Source organism: Caretta caretta, chromosome 1 (genome assembly GCF_965140235.1).
Source record: "Caretta caretta isolate rCarCar2 chromosome 1, rCarCar1.hap1, whole genome shotgun sequence".
Classification (NCBI taxonomy): domain Eukaryota; kingdom Metazoa; phylum Chordata; order Testudines; family Cheloniidae; genus Caretta; species Caretta caretta.
This window is the reverse complement of record NC_134206.1, coordinates 2760117-2767900: the sequence shown is the minus strand read 5'-3', so window position 1 is coordinate 2767900 and position 7784 is coordinate 2760117.

Genomic DNA, 7784 nt, shown 5'->3' with positions numbered 1-7784 from the left:
AGTAGGGGGAAACATTCAGATAAAAAACACTATCCAATATCAGTAGAGCATACGTAAAATGATTTAGTTGAGGATTGGTCCTGCTTTGAGTAGGGGGTTGGACTAGATGACCTCCTGAGGTCCCTTCCAACCCTGATATTCTATGATTCTATGACTAAAAAGTGGCTAACAGACAGATCTCAGAAAGCACTGGTCAGTGGGCCATTGTCAGCAAATCTGGCTGCATCCAGTGGGGTTCTGCACAGATCAGTTCTTAGCCCGATGCTTTTCAATATTTTCATCAAGGATCTGGAAGCAAATATAGAATCACTGAAGATAAAATATGTGGATGACCCAAAGGTTGGCAGAGTGGTTACAATGAGGAGGCCTGGGCAGGCATACCGATTGATCTAGAGTGTTTGATGAGCTGGGCTCATGCAAACAACATGCTTTAATACAGTGACATGCAAAGTTATTCTCTCAGAAAAGAGAAGGCAGGCCCTACACACAGACAAATACAAAGTGATCCTCTTGGAACAGGGAAAGCAGGTCCAACCCACAACCTCGGGCACTGTATTATGGAAGGCAGGGACACTGAAAAGGATTTAGGGGTCACTGTGGACAACCAACTCATTGTGAGCTCTGAGTGTGATGCTGTGTCCTAAAGGGCAGATGTGATCCTCGGCTGCATAAACACAGGAGTGGTGAGTTGGAGCTGGGGAACGATTTTACCTCTGCACATGGCATTGGTGAAACTGACTGTGTCCAGTCCTGGGGTCCACATTTCAAAAAGGATGTTGAAAAAATGGAGAGGGCGCAGAAAAGAGCCAGGAAAGTGTTTGGAGGCTGGAGAAAATGCTGGACAATGAGAGGCAAATAGAGCTTCATCTATTTATGTTATCGAAAAGACGATCAAGGAGATAATTTCACTGGGAGAAAATCCTGGGTACTAACATACTCTGAAGTCTAGCAGAGACAGGCAGAGCAAGGCCCAGAGGTTGGAAGCTGAAGCCAGACAAATTCCACCAAGAAATAAGGGTCACATGTTTAATACTGACAGTGAATAACCTTTGGAACAGACTGCGAAGGGAAGGGGTGGATTCTCCAACAACCCATACCTGCGGATCCAGACTGGGTGTTTTGCTGGAAGATCTGCTTGAGGGCTTGTTCACACTGAAAATGATAGATAGGCACTACTCACACCAACAGCAGCGGTTCTCCCATCAACATAGATGATCTACCTCCATGAGATGTACTTGTTAGAGGGCTTATTCCTTCACCCACTTACTTCCCTGGTCCTTCTCACATGAACAGAGAGCAACAATACCCGAAGTCCAAAGGTGCAAACATTAGATGTATATTGGGGTGAACTTCCAGCAGGCCTGATTCCAGTTTCCTTCCTTAGTATCCTCCTTCCCAGCTCTGACACCACAGAGCCTTACACCTGTGTCCCTGTTCCCATTCCTACCCTTAGCCAAACATGATTCCAACTTCCTTACTCCCATTCTCTGTTCCCATCTCCCCCTTTAGCAAAACATGATTCCAATTTTCTTACCCCCATTCCCTGTTCCCATCTCACACACCCACATGCCCACCCCCACCCACACCCCGTCACTTCCTCATTGACTACAGATTATATAGTAAAACTTGAGTTCTGCTTAGCTATACCTTAACCAATCATTTTCCTGAAATTTAACTAACCAATCCGAACATATTGTAACATGATTATGTAACCAATTATATCCCACCACCTTCATTAGTTTACACCTAGCAAAATTAATTATACAGCAGACAGGAACAATCACAGAACCAGACAGAGATTATACAGACAAACAACAGCAAAGTGGGAACTATAATGACAAGACAATACAGAAGTGAGGATTTCACATCCCAGCTATTGATAAGTGAGTTCTTGCCAGACAGGATGCTATCAAACTAAGTTTCCTTTTACATTTTCTAGGCACTTCCCTTTCTCTGGAGGTGATAGGAACTATCAGGACAGGATTGTATCCTAACAGCCCCATAGCACCTTATTTCAGTGTGACTAGTTTGGAATGTGAGGAGGTGACTGGTCGCTTCCTAGCTTATGGCTGCCTCTGCTGCTTAGCCAAAGGCCTTAGCCTAAGAACAGGGCCTCAGACTGTCACAGTAAGAGAAGGCCCTTACACCAGCAGACAGTGATTTTGATTCTTTCTTTTATACCTCTATCACTAGCCAAGTGATAAGAATACACCTAAATTCTTAGAGTATAGGCCTTTACAGACAGGCCTGAATATCTATATCCTAACAGTACTAGCTAGGGTTGATGGAAGAATTCTTCCCTTGACCTCAAGCTTTCTACAGAGGGTTAGGTTGCACTTGGTTTGTTGAACGGAAAGAGATGGGTACCTGTGAATTCTGAGACAGAAGCGTCTTCCTTGGGAATCCCCCTCAGGTAGCCGTGACTCACACCTCTCTCACCCCAGCATGTGCAGCAGCATCCCACACTGAGAGACGATACAGCAGTGTACACCATTTATAATATAGCTCGGGGAAATCCCAGTGGGGTTTGCTGACCCTCTAGTGGAAAAATAAGCATCTCAATGTAAACAGGCAGGAGACAATCCTGTCTGCACTTTTGTGTTCTTTATCCAGTCCTCTCCAGATATTGCACTTACACAGCCATACACAGGCAGGGACATACAGAGCTACAGTTACACGAATGGTTTCAGTATCCACACACAAACCAACAATTGAGAAGTTCCAGCCAGTTCCCCCCAGGTCCCCTAGCTGAACCATCTTGTGCTTGGCAGAAGCCTGACCAGTGTCAGTTTATTACCCAGTCTGCCCCTTCGTCAATGTGGAGAGGACAATGCAACAGCTTCTGTCTCTGAACAGATTTCCCTTTTACATTTCAAACACACTGTTTCAGTAAAAAAAAAGTATAAAACAGCTATAATTGACTATAAAAAGATAAATTTTACATGATTATAAGTAATATTGTACAGTTCAAAGTTGGTTACCTAAGAAATAAACAAAATCCCAATCTAAGTTCTATACACAAGACAGGATTTGACTCAAGTCGACTCTCACCCTGATGGTACCAACAGTACCCACTCCCCTCCTGGAGCTTAGATAGAACCCAGAAGTCTTTACGGAGTAACAATGTACAATTAAATTTTCAACCTAACTAGTGACCCTTAAGTGACTTGCCACAAGATGTCAGAACATGTCAGTATTAGAGCTCAGTGGGTCTAATATTTATTTATTTTTCTTTCTTTTATGAAGGATTTAGATACAGCGCTCCTGTCAGCTCATTGCTGTTATCAGCCAAAAAGTAGCATTTTTAGGAGCCAAAATAGCCCCTGGAATCACAGTGAAAGTTGCCACCCCCACTAAAATCTGAAATGGCTCCCTTGCAGCTGCAGAGGGGGAGAGATGTGCAGATAAGCCAGCAAGTGACTATTACGAGTGCTACTGATAATGTAGGATTCAGGCCTGTATATTCACCTGAGATAGAATTTTGCGTCTTGTTTGCCCATTTGATTTTTGATACTCTTATATCTATGACGGGTTTCAGAGTAGCAGCCAAGTTAGTCTGTATTCACAAAAAGAAAAGGAGTACTTTTAGAGACTAGCAAATTTATTTGAGCATAAGCTTTTGTGAGCTACAGATCACTTCATCGGGTGCATTCAGTGGAAAATACAGTGGGGAGATTTATATACTTAGAGAACATGAAACAATGGGTATTACCATATACACTGTAGCAAGAGAGTGATCACTTAAGGTGAGCTATTACCAACAGGAGAGCGGGGGCGGGAAACCTTTTGCAGTGATAATCAAGGTGGGCCATTTCCAGCAGTTGACAAGAATGTCTGAGGAACAGTGGGGGGTGGGTGGGGGGAATAATCATGGGGAAATAGTTTTATTTTGTGTAATAAGCCATCCACTCCCAGTCTCTATTCAAGCCTAAGTTAATTGTATCCAGTTTGCAAATTAATTCCAATTCAGCAGTCTCTCGTTGGAGTCTGTTTTTGAAGTTTTTTTGTTGAAGAATTGCCACTTTTAGGTCTGTAATCGAGTGACCAAAGAGATTGAAGTGTTCTCCAACTGGTTTTTAAATGTTATAATTCTTGACATCTGATTTGTGTCCATTTATTCTTTTATGTAAAGACTGTCCGGTTTGGCCAATGTACATGGCAGAGGGGCATTGCTGGCACATGATGGCATATATCACATTGGTGGATGTGCAGGTGAACAAACCTCTGATAGTGTGGCTGATGTTATTAGGCCCTGTGATGGTGTCCCCTGAATAGATATGGGGGCACAGTTGGCAATGGGCTTTGTTGCAAGGATAGGTTCCTGGGTTAGTGGTTCTGTTTTGTGGTGTGTGGTTGCTGGTGAGTATTTGCTTCAGTTTGAGGGGCTGTCTGTAGGCAAGGACTGGCCTGTCTCCCAAGATCTGTGAGAGCGATGGGTCGTCCTTTAGGATAGGTTGTAGATCCTTGATAATGCGTTGGAGAGGTTTTAGTTGGGGGCTGAAGGTGATGGCTAGTGGCATTCTGTTATTTTCTTTGTTGGGCCTTGTCATAAATATAAAGGGAAGGGTAAACCCCTTTGAAATCCCTCCTGGCCAGAGGAAAGCTCCTCTCACCTGTAAAGGGTTAAGAAGCTAAAGGTAACCTCGCTGGCACCTGACCAAAATGACCAATGAGGAGACAAGATACTTTCAAAAGCTGGGAGGAGGGAGAGAAACAAAGGGTCTGTGTCTCTCTGTATGCTGCTCTTGCCAGGGACAGAACAGGAATGGAGTCTTAGAACTTTTAGTAAGTAATCTAGCTAGGTATGTGTTAGATTATGATTTCTTTAAATGGCTGAGAAAAGAATTGTGCTGAATAGAATAACTATTTCTGTCTGTGTATCTTTTTTGTAACTTAAGGTTTTGCCTAGAGGGGTTCTCTATGTTTTTGAATCTAATTACCCTGTAAGATATCTACCATCCTGATTTTACAGGGGGGATTTCTTTATTTCTATTTACTTCTATTTTTTTATTAAAAGTCTTCTTGTAAAAAACTGAATGCTTTTTCATTGTTCTCAGATCCAAGGGTTTGGGTCTGTGGTCACCTATGCAAATTGGTGAGGCTTTTTATCCAACATTTCCCAGGAAAGGGGGGGTGCAAGTGTTGGGAGGATTGTTCATTTTTCTTCAGATCCAAGGGTCTGGGTCTGTAGTCAGCTAGGCAAATTGGTGAGGCTTTTTACCAAACCTTGTCCAGGAAGTGGGGTGCAAGGTTTTGGGAAGTATTTTGGGGGGAAAGACGCATCCAAACAGCTCTTCCCCAGTAACCAGTATTAGTTTGGTGTGGTAGCGGCCAGTTCAAGGATAACGGGTGTAATATTTTGTACCTTGGGGAGGTTTTGACCTAAGCTGGTAAAGATAAGCTTAGGAGGTTTTTCATGCAGGTCCCCACATCTGTACCCTAGAGTTCAGAGTGGGGGAGGAACCTTGACAGGCCTGTCCTGTAGAAGGTGGCTTCTGGGTACTCTTCTGGCTCTGTCAATCTGTTTCTTCACTTCAGCAGGTGGGTATTGTAGTTGTAAGAATGCTTGATAGAGATCTTGTAGGTGTTTGTCTCTGTCTGAGTGGTTGGAGCAAATGCGGTTGTATCGCAGAGCTTGGCTGTAGACGATGGATCGTGTGGTGTGGTCAGGGTGAAAGCTGGAGGCATGTAGGTAGGAATAGAGGTCAGTAGGTTTCTGGTATAGGGTTGTGTTTATGTGACCATCGCTTATTAGCACCGTAGTGTCCAGGAAGTGGATCTCTTGTGGTGACTGGTCCAGGCTGAGGTTGGTGGTGGGATGGAAACTGTTGAAATCATGGTGGAATTCCTCAAGGGCTTCTTTGCCCTGGCTCTAGAGGATGAAGATGTCATCAGTGTAGCACAAGTAGAGCAGGGGCATTAGGACAAGAGCTGAGGAAGCATTGTTCTAAGTCAGCCATAACAATGTTGGCATACTGTGGGGCCATGCGGGTATGTTAGGATATAGATATTCAGGCCTGTCTGTAAAGGCCTGTACTTTAAGAATTTAGGGGTATTCTTATCACTTGGCTAGTTCTAGAGGTATAAAAGAAAGAATCAAAATCACTGTCTGCTGGTGTAAGGGCCTTCTCTTACTGTGACAGTCTGAGGCCCTGTTCTTAGGCTAAGGCCTTTGGCTAAGCAGCAGAGGCAGCCATAAGCTAGGAAGCGACCAGTCACCTCCTCACATTCCAAGCTAGTCACATTGAAATAAGGTGCTATTGGGCTGTCAGGCACTATCAGGACAGGATTGTATTCCTATCACCTCCAGAGAAAGGGAAGTGCCTAGAAAATGTAAAAGGAAACTTAGTTTGATAGCATCCTGTCTGGCAAGAACTCACTTATCAATAGCTGGGATGTGAAATCCTCTCTTCTGTATTGTTTTGTCATTATAGTTCCCTCTTTGCTATTGTTTGTCTGTATAATCTCTGTCTGGTTCTGTGATTGTTCCTGTCTGCTGTATAATTAATTTTGCTGGGTGTAAACTAATGAAGGTGGTGGGATATAATTGGTTACATAATCATGTTACAATATGTTAGGATTGGTTAGTTAAATTTCAGTAGAATGATTGGTTAAGGTATGGCTAAGAATATTACTATATAAATTAGGGGCAACAGGAAGTAAGTTGGGATTCGAAAATAAGGAAAAAGGAACTTGTATTTAAGCTTGCTGGAAGTTCACCCCAATAAACATCAAATTGTTTGCACCTTTGGACTTTGGGTATTGTTGCTCTCTGTTCATGCGAGAAGGACCAGGGAAGTGGGAGAGTGAAGGAATAAGCTCTCTAACAGGGTACCCATAGCAGTGCCACTGATTTGAAGGTCTACATTGTCCCCAAATGTGAAATAGTTATGGGTGAGGACAAAATCGCAAAGTTCAGCCACCAGGTTTGCCGTCACATTATCGGGGATACTGTTCCTGATGGCTTGTAGTCCATCTTTGTGTGGAATGTTGGTGTAGGGGGCTTCTACCTCCATAGTGGCCAGGATGGTGTTTTCAGGAAGATCACCGATGGACTTCAGTTTCCTCAGGAAGTCAGTGGTGTCTCGAAGATAGCTGGGAGTGCTGGTAGCTTAGGGCCTGAGGAGGGAGTCTACATAGCCAGACAATCCTGCTGTCAGGGTGCCAATGCCTGAGATGATGGGGCGTCCAGGATTTCCAGGTTTATGGATCTTGGGTAGCAGATAGAATATCCCAGGTCGGGGTTCCAGGGGTGTGTCTGTGCGGATTTGTTCTTGTGCTTTTTCAGGGAGTTTCTTGAGCAGATGGTGTAGTTTCTTTTGGTAACCCTCAGTGGGATCAGAGGGTAATGGATTGTAGAAAGTGGTGTTGGAGAGCTGCCGAGCAGCCTCTTGTTCATATTCCAACCTATTCATGATGATGACAGTACCTCCTTTGTCAACCTTTTTGATTATGATGTCAGAGTTGTTTCTGAGGCTGTGCATGGCATTGTGTTCTGCACGGCTGAGGTTATGGGGCAAGTGATGCTGCTTTTCCACAATTTCAGCCTGTGGAGTCGATGGGTCATTACACAAAGTAAAACTATTTCCCCTTGTTTATTCCCCACACCCACCCCACACTGTTCCTCAGACGTTCTTGTCAACTGCTGGAAATGGCCCACCTTGATTATCACTACAAAAGGTCCCCCCCCACCCCTGATCTCCTGCTGGTAATAGCTCACCTTAAGTGATCACTCTCGTTACAGTGCATATGGTAACATCCATTGTTTCATGTTCTCTGTGTAT